The sequence below is a fragment of the Triturus cristatus genome, chromosome 4_1 (genome assembly GCF_964204655.1).
Source record: "Triturus cristatus chromosome 4_1, aTriCri1.1, whole genome shotgun sequence".
Lineage (NCBI taxonomy): Eukaryota > Metazoa > Chordata > Amphibia > Caudata > Salamandridae > Triturus > Triturus cristatus.
The window spans coordinates 135,753,204-135,760,703 of NC_140585.1; the positions used below are offsets into that span (position 1 = coordinate 135,753,204).

General features: G+C 39.7%; 3 non-coding genes across 3 annotated transcripts; all 3 read right to left on the reverse strand.

The window, feature by feature from the left end:
* Positions 1-682: 682 nt before the first annotated feature.
* TRNAR-CCU (transfer RNA arginine (anticodon CCU)) lies at positions 683-755 on the reverse strand. The gene has a single exon. It is a non-coding gene; the product is annotated as a tRNA-Arg (tRNA).
* A 3,104-nt stretch (positions 756-3,859) lies between these two features.
* Positions 3,860-3,932, reverse strand: TRNAR-CCU (transfer RNA arginine (anticodon CCU)). Its single transcript has one exon. It is a non-coding gene; the product is annotated as a tRNA-Arg (tRNA).
* A 3,104-nt stretch (positions 3,933-7,036) lies between these two features.
* Positions 7,037-7,109, reverse strand: TRNAR-CCU (transfer RNA arginine (anticodon CCU)). The gene has a single exon. It is a non-coding gene; the product is annotated as a tRNA-Arg (tRNA).
* Positions 7,110-7,500: the final 391 nt, after the last annotated feature.

Here is a 7,500-nt window from a genome sequence, read left to right on the forward strand (position 1 = left end):
GAAGTCAGACGCCTTATACATTAGGCCACGCGGTCATCCGTCCATCTGAGATGATTTTTATCATGTAGGTGGTATGCATGGATGGAGAACATATTATTGAAAGGTATTCAGGTTTACATCCCATAGTGTTCTTTCAGCTCTTTTCGCTGGAAGCACTTTTTTGGAATCTATATATTGAGAATTTTATGAGTACGATATGCTTTTGTTTTCCTTTTTGCATACAAACCTCTTTCCTCATGAGTTTAAAGCTCATTTGTATGCTCTACATAGCTCTGGACGTTTCCAGACGTGGAGTGAAACTGTTTTGAAAGTAGTACAAATTGCTCCTTCCTGCATATGCTAATTTTTCACACTCACATAGGTTGTATAAGTTTTATGAATCCTGGCTTGACCTATTCAAGTAGCTGAAAGCCTGTCACCACCTCTAGAAACAAGATTCACACCAATCCAATTCATATCATTTTTTCCAAAGGAATATGTTTTGGCCGGTCGAAAATGCATCTCACAAAAATAGGCATTTAAAAAGCTACTTTGTAGTTTCAGAACACTAACATGACTGTGAAGTGTGCACAAGTAAAATGGGACAGTTTCAAAGTACCTAATCCCTCATAAACTTCTGAGAGGAAGCATGTAATAAATCTACCTAATTTTCTGGAAAAGAAAGAGGGAGGATTTTTGTTATCACCTCAGATGGGACTCGAACCCACAATCCCTGGCGTAGGAGGCCAGTGCCTTATCCATTAGGCCACTGAGGCACACATGCATAGCTCTTTTCTAGAGGCATTATTTAAATGTATTCTATGGTCAGACACCGGTGTGTGAACACAGGGCATTTCTCACTTCTCTCTATAAGTAAACTTCCCATTTTCATCCTCTTCCATCCCCGACTTTAACGCTCTCGTCTATGCTATAATGGAGACTTTGCAATTTTAGCAAGTGGAGAGAAATTGGAGAACCACTTTCGACTCGACACTTCTTCTTCACTTACTTCTTTTCTCAATATAATGGGCTTAGAAAATGGTATCAAGCCATCCTCATCATCAGTAGGACACGGAAAGAGGCACTAAGTCTCCTAAGCAAGTTCAACCACACTCTGCAACTTAACCATTGCACTACAAATTAGGCAACGGGGGCATCAGCAAAGGCAGTCAATGTGCCGATCCTTTATACATTTTGTGTAGTACTTTCCTTACTCGGAGGCAAAATCAGCACGTTAACTGCCCAAATCATACAGATTTTACACATGTACCACTCTATGCACACATAGGCACACACCTTGCAGTTCTTCTACATACGCTTAAGCTAAAACCCCATTGTGTCACGTCAAAATTCTGCAAACCTATTACATATTCAGTGCGTCGGCATAGAAGCACTTTTTAATGCCACTAAAATGCACAAGTAGTTAGACTGAAGATGCAACCTGAATGAGTTTACAGTATGTACTCCACTTTATTAATGATTAGTAATGAGAAAGTGAGGACTACAAGAGTATTGGAAAATACTTTTTCCACTCTGAATGTAAAGCAGATTGTGTGACCATTGGCCAAAAACGGCCACGAAGGGACTCGAACCCTCAATCTTCTGATCCGACGTCAGACGCCTTATCCATTAGGCCACGCAGTCATCCGTTCCTCTGAGATGATTTTTATCATGTAGGTGGTATGCATGGATGGAGAACATATTATTGAAAGGTATTCAGGTTTACATCCCATAGTGTTCTTTCAGCTCTTTTCGCTGGAAGCACTTTTTTGGAATCTATATATTGAGAATTTTATGAGTGCGATATGCTTTTGTTTTCCTTTTTCCATACAAACCTCTTTCCTCATGAGTTTAAAGCTCATTTGTATGCTCTACATAGCTCTGGACGTTTCCAGACGTGGAGTGAAACTGTTTTGAAAGCAGTACAAATTGCTCCTTCCTGCATATGCTAATTTTTCACACTCACATAGGTTGTATAAGTTTTATGAATCCTGGCTTGACCTATTCAAGTAGCTGAAAGCCTGTCACCACCTCTAGAAACAAGATTCACACCAATCCAATTCAAATCATTTTTTCCAAAGTAATATGTTCTGGAAGGTCGAAAATGCATCTCACAAAAATATGCATTTAAAAATATACTTTGCAGTTTCAGAACACTAACATGACAGTGAAGTGTACACAAGTAAAATGGGACAGTTACAACGTACCTAATCCCTCATAAACTTCTGAGAGGAAGCATGTAGTAAATCTACCTAATTTACTGGAAAAGAAAGGGGGAGGAATTTTGTTAGCACCTCAGATGGGACTCGAACCACCAATCCCTGGTTTAGAAGGCCAGTGCCTTATCCTTTAGGCCACTGAGACACACATGCATACCTCTTTTCTAGAGGCATTATTTAGATGTATTCTATGGTCAGACACCGGTGTGTGCACACAGGGCATTTCTCACTTCTCTCTATAAGTAAACTTCCCATTTTCATCCTCTTCCATCCCCGACTTTAACGCTCTCTTCTATGCTATAATGGAGACTTTGCAATTTTAGCAAGTGGAGAGAAATTGGAGAACCACTTTCGACTCCACACTTCTTCTTCACTTACTTCTTTTCTCAATATACTGGGCTTAGAAAATGGTATCAAGCCATCCTTATCATCAGCAGGACACGGAAAGAGGCACCAAGTCTCCTAACCAAGTTCAACCACACTCTGCAACTTAACCATTGCACTACAAATTAGGCAACGGGGGCATCAGCAAAGGCAGCCAATGTGCCGATCCTTTATACATTTTGGGTAGTACTTTTCTTACTCGGAGGAAAAATCAGCACTTTAACTGCCCAAATCATATAGATTTTACACATGTAGCACTCTATGCACACATAGGCACACACCTTGCAGTTCTTCTACACACACTTAAGCTAAAAACCCATTCTGTCACGTCAAAATTCTGCAAACCTATTACATATTCAGTGCGTCGGCATAGAAGCACTTTTTAATGCCACTAAAATGCACAAGTAGTTAGACTGAAGATGCAACCTGAATGAGTTTACAGTATGTACGCCACTTTATTAATGATTAGTAATTAGAAAGTGAGGACTACAAGAGTATTGGAAAATACTTTTTCCACTCTCAATGTAAAGCAGATTGTGTGACCATTGGCCAAAAACGACAACGAAGGGACTCGAACCCTCAATATTCTGATCCGAAGTCATACGCCTTATCCATTAGGCCACGCGGTCACCCGTTCACCTGAGATGATTTTTATCATGTAGGTGGTATGCATGGATGGAGAACATATTATTGAAAGGTATTCAGGTTTACATCCCATAGTGATCTTTCAGCTCTTTTCGCTGGAAGCACTTTTTTTGGAATCTATATATTGAGAATTTTATGAGTACGATATGCTTTTGTTTTCCTTTTTGCATACAAACCTCTTTCCTCATGAGTTTAAAGCTCATTTGTATGCTCTACATAGCTCTGGTCATTTCCAGACGTGGAGTGAAACTGTTTTGAAAGTAGTACAAATTGCTCCTTCCTCCATATGCTAATTTTTCACACTCACATAGGTTGTATACGTTTTATGAATCCTCGCTTGACCTATTCAAGTAGCTGAAAGCCTGTCACCACCTCTAGAAACAAGATTCACACTAATCCAATTCAAATCATTTTTTCCAAAGGAATATGTTCTGGCCGGTCGAAAATGCATCTCACAAAAATAGGCATTTAAAAATATACTTTGCAGTTTCAGAACACTAACATGACTGTGAAGTGTACACAAGTAAAATGGGACCGTTTCAAAGTAACTAATCCCTCATAAACTTCTGAGAGGAAGCATGTAATAAATCTACCTAATTTTCTGGTAAAGATATAGGGAGGATTTTTGTTATCACCTCAGATGGGACTCGAACCCACAATCCCTGGCTTAGGAGGCCAGTGCCTTATCCATTAGGCCACTGAGGCACACATGCATAGCTCTTTTCTAGAGACATTATTTAAATGTATTCTATGGTCAGACACCGGTGTGTGCACACATGGCATTTCTCACTTCTCTCTATAAGTAAACTTCCCATTTTCATCCTCTTCCATCCCCGACTTTAACGCTCTCTTCTATGCTATAATGGAGACTTTGCAATTTTAGCAAGTGGAGAGAAATTGGAGAACCACTTTCAACTCCACACTTCTTCTTCACTTACTTCTTTTCTCAATATACTGGGCTTAGAAAATGGTATCAAGCCATCCTTATCATCAGTAGGACACGAAAAGAGGCACTAATTCTCCTAACCAAGTTCAACCACACTCTGCAACTTAACCATTGCACTACAAATTAGGCAACGGGGGCATCAGCAAAGGCAGCCAATGTGCCGATCCTTTATACATTTTGTGTAGTACTTTTCTTACTCGGAGGTAAAATCAGCACTTTAACTGCCCAAATCATACAGACTTTACACATGTAGCACTCTATGCACACATAGGCACACACCTTGCAGTTCTTCTACACACACTTAAGCTAAAAACCCATTCTGTCACGTCAAAATTCTGCAAACCTATTACATATTCAGTGCGTCGGCATAGAAGCACTTTTTAATGCCACTAAAATGCACAAGTAGTTAGACTGAAGATGCAACCGGAATGAGTTTACAGTATGTACTCCACTTTATTAATGATTAGTAATGAGAAAGTGAGGACTACAAGAGTATTGGAAAATACTTTTTCCACTCTGAATGTAAAGCAGATTGTGTGACCATTGGCCAGAAACGACCACGAAGGGACTCGAACCCTCAATCTTCTGATCCCAAGTCAGACGCCTTATCCATTAGGCCACGCGGTCATCCGTCCATCTGAGATGATTTTTTATCATGTAGGTGGTATGCATGGATGGAGAACATATTATTGAAAGGTATTCAGGTTTACATCCCATAGTGTTCTTTCAGCTCTTTTCGCTTTAAGCACTTTTTTGGAATCTATATATTGAGAATTTTATGAGTACGATATGCTTTTGTTTTCCTTTTTGCATACAAACCTCTTTCCTCATGAGTTTAAAGCTCATTTGTATGCTCTACATAGCTCTGGACGTTTCCAGACGTGGAGTGAAACTGTTTTGAAAGTAGTACAAATTGCTCCTTCCTGCATATGCTAATTTTTCACACTCACATAGGTTGTATAAGTTTTATGAATCCTGGCTTGACCTATTCAAGTAGCTGAAAGCCTGTCACCACCTCTAGAAACAAGATTCACACCAATCCAATTCATATCATTTTTTCCAAAGGAATATGTTTTGGCCGGTCGAAAATGCATCTCACAAAAATAGGCATTTAAAAAGCTACTTTGTAGTTTCAGAACACTAACATGACTGTAAAGTGTACACAAGTAAAATGGGACAGTTTCAAAGTACCTAATCCCTCATAAACTTCTGAGAGGAAGCATGTAATAAATCTACCTAATTTTCTGGAAAAGAAAGAGGGAGGATTTTTGTTATCACCTCAGATGGGACTCGAACCCACAATCCCTGGCGTAGGAGGCCAGTGGCTTATCCATTAGGCCACTGAGGAACACATGCATAGCTCTTTTCTAGAGGCATTATTTAAATGTATTCTATGGTCAGACACCGGTGTGTGCACACAGGGCATTTCTCACTTCTCTCTATAAGTAAACTTCCCATTTTCATCCTCTTCCATCCCCGACTTTAACGCTCTCGTCTATGCTATAATGGAGACTTTGCAATTTTAGCAAGTGGAGAGAAATTGGAGAACCACTTTCGACTCGACACTTCTTCTTCACTTACTTCTTTTCTCTATATACTGGGCTTAGAAAATGGTATCAAGCCATCCTTATCATCAGTAGGACACGGAAAGAGGCACTAAGTCTCCTAACCAAGTTCAACCACACTCTGCAACTTAACCATTGCACTACAAATTAGGCAACGGGGGCATCAGCAAAGGCAGTCAATGTGCCGATCCTTTATACATTTTGTGTAGTACTTTCCTTACTCGGAGGCAAAATCAGCATTTTAACTGCCCAAATCATACAGATTTTACACATGTACCACTCTATGCACACATAGGCACACACCTTGCAGTTCTTCTACATACGCTTAAGATAAAACCCCATTGTGTCACGTCAAAATTCTGCAAACCTATTACATATTCAGTGCGTCGGCATAGAAGCACTTTTTAATGCCACTAAAATGCACAAGTAGATAGACTGAAGATGCAACCTGAATGAGTTTACAGTATGTACTCCACTTTATTAATGATTAGTAATGAGAAAGTGAGGACTACAAGAGTATTGGAAAAGACTTTTTCCACTCTGAATGTAAAGCAGATTGTGTGACCATTGGCCAAAAACGACCACGAAGGGACTCAAACCCTCAATCTTCTGATCCGACGTCAGACGCCTTATCCGTTAGGCCACGCGGTCATCCGTTCACCTGAGATGATTTTTATCATGTAAGTGGTATGCATGGATGGAGAACATATTATTGAAAGGTATTCAGGTTTACATCCCATAGTGTTCTTTCAGCTCTTTTCGCTGGAAGCACTTTTTTGGAATCTATATATTGAGAATTTTATGAGTACGATATGCTTTTGTTTTCCTTTTTCCATACAAACCTCTTTCCTCATGAGTTTAAAGCTCATTTGTATGCTCTACATAGCTCTGGACGTTTCCAGACGTGGAGTGAAACTGTTTTGAAAGTAGTACAAATTGCTTATTCCTGCATATGCTAATTTTTCACACTCACATAGGTTGGATAAGTTTTATGAATCCTGGCTTGACCTATTCAAGTAGCTGAAAGCCTGTCACCACCTCTAGAAACAAGATTCACACCAATCCAATTCAAATCATTTTTTCCAAAAGAATATGTTCTGGCCGGTCGAAAATGCATCTCACAAAAATAGGCATTTAAAAATCTACTTTGCAGTTTAAGAACACTAACATGACTGTGAAGTATACACAAGTAAAATGGGACAGTTTCAAAGTACCTAATCCCTCATAAACTTCCGAGAGGAAGCATGTAATAAATCTACCTAATTTTCTGGAAAAGATAGAGGGAGGATTTTTGTTATCACCTCAGATGGGACTCGAACCCACAATCCTTGGCTTAGGAGGCCAGTGCCTTATCCATTAGGCCACTGAGGCACACATGCATAGCTCTTTTCTAGAGGCATTATTTAAATGTATTCTATGGTCAGACAACGGTGTGTGCACACAGGGCATTTCTCACTTCTCTCTATAAGTAAACTTCCCATTTTCATCCTCTTCCATCCCCGACTTTAACGCTCTCTTCTATGCTATAATGGAGACTTTGCAATTTTAGCAAGTGGAGAGAAATTGGAGAACCACTTTCGACTCCACACTTCTTCTTCACTTACTTCTTTTCTCAATATACTGGGCTTAGAAAATGGTATCAAGCCATCCTTATCATCAGTAGGACACGGAAAGAGGCACTAAGTCTCCTAACCAAGTTCAACCACACTCTGCAACTTAACCATTGCACTACAAATTAGGCAATGGGGGCATCAGCAAAGGC